This window comes from Pezoporus occidentalis, unplaced genomic scaffold (assembly GCF_034315485.1).
Source record: "Pezoporus occidentalis ecotype Australia unplaced genomic scaffold, CSIRO_AGI_Poc_V1 ctg457, whole genome shotgun sequence".
NCBI classification, from domain to species: Eukaryota; Metazoa; Chordata; class Aves; order Psittaciformes; family Psittacidae; genus Pezoporus; species Pezoporus occidentalis.
This window is the reverse complement of record NW_026915788.1, coordinates 68,201-69,084: the sequence shown is the minus strand read 5'-3', so window position 1 is coordinate 69,084 and position 884 is coordinate 68,201. Positions and strand designations below refer to the sequence as shown.

Genomic DNA, 884 nt, shown 5'->3' with positions numbered 1-884 from the left:
GCTTTTTTATTTTTCAACTGCAAATTTTAAGGAAAATCAGTTTCAAGGAGAAAAGGTTCATTGAATGCAAATACATCCTTAAAGGAGATTTTTGCTACTTTTCCAACAGCCTGCTTTTCAACATAAAATTCAAAATAACCACATATTTTGGTGTCAGTCATTTGACATTTTCATTCCCACAAAGCTCCAGTGAAAAGGACATTTTGAAATTGCGGACTTCCTAATAATATTTACTGGGTTGGTGCTTTGTCTTCAGATCTGCTGAAGCAGTGAAACATCTTTTGGAAATAAGACTGAATGGCCAGTAAAAAACCTGGCAACTTCTTCAGAGATGCAGTGAAAAAGAAGGACTTAGTGCAAAGCTTGCCCACTCTGTTTAGTATTTTGACTCTTTTAATTCTTTTTATTAATTTGGAATGTTACGTAAAACTGCATTACATAGTTTCTCTCATCTGTTCTAGATTACAGGCATGGGTGGGACCTATTACTGCTTTGATACTGCTTTTATTTCTTTACAAAAGCAGGGCAGGAGTGTATAGGTGTAGCCTAATGAGTTGCAATCGGATAAATACCACACAAAAACGCTAACCCCCACGGGGCCGCAGCGAGCAGGGTTCGAACCTGCGCGGGGAGACCCCATTGGATTTCAAGTCCAACGCCTTAACCACTCGGCCATCGCTGCTGTTGGTATCAACTCCTCTGGGCTGAAATCCTTACCCAGTGTTCCGGCGGCGGAAGTTCTGCCTCCACCCGTGCGAGGAGCCAATGGGCACCGCCGCTTCTCACGGCTGCTCACCCCCGCCCGCCGTCGTGGCCGCCTCGCAGTAGCAGTGGCGTTGCAGCGGACGGGTGTACCCTGCATCTCAGCCGTGCCCGGTTAGAGG

The 884-nt window shown here is 45.6% G+C and overlaps 1 non-coding gene across 1 annotated transcript; it reads right to left on the bottom strand.

The window, feature by feature from the left end:
* Nucleotides 1-600: 600 nt before the first annotated feature.
* Nucleotides 601-682, bottom strand: TRNAS-UGA (transfer RNA serine (anticodon UGA)). Its single transcript has one exon. It is a non-coding gene; the product is annotated as a tRNA-Ser (tRNA).
* Between the last annotated feature and the right edge of the window lie 202 nt (nt 683-884).